Raw genomic sequence first — 361 nt, forward strand, 5'->3', positions numbered from 1 at the left:
ATCGAAACAGTGCTTACATGACGGTCAGACTCCGATTTCCATTGTTTTATCGACATTTTCAACAATTGGTCTTCTAGAGCGTGGTGCATCTTTGACATCAAAATTACCGGAACGGAATCGACGAAACCAAAATTGCGCGTGATTGGCTGTTACAGTATCAGGACCATAAACACTATTCACATTTTCAGCTGCCTGGCTTGCGTTTTCGTCTTTATCGAAGAAAAACTGTAAAATATGACGTATTTTCTTTTAGCTGGTGTCCATCTTTGACGCGCGCTCAAACAATACTGAGTCAAACAATCATAAAACTGTCTGAGAAGTTTTTTTAGTACGAAATCTTATCTTTCTAACGCCATCTAGC

At 39.3% G+C, this 361-nt stretch overlaps 1 protein-coding gene across 1 annotated transcript in view; it reads right to left on the reverse strand.

The window, feature by feature from the left end:
• The window catches only part of LOC116845722, a 16,165-nt gene that overhangs the window by 14,267 nt on the left and 1,537 nt on the right, over positions 1-361 (reverse strand). The gene's annotated exons all lie outside the window — the stretch shown is intronic.

The sequence above is a fragment of the Odontomachus brunneus genome, unplaced genomic scaffold, assembly GCF_010583005.1.
Source record: "Odontomachus brunneus isolate Ranch 3 - 2012 unplaced genomic scaffold, Obru_v1 Obru_scaffold_057, whole genome shotgun sequence".
Lineage (NCBI taxonomy): Eukaryota > Metazoa > Arthropoda > Insecta > Hymenoptera > Formicidae > Odontomachus > Odontomachus brunneus.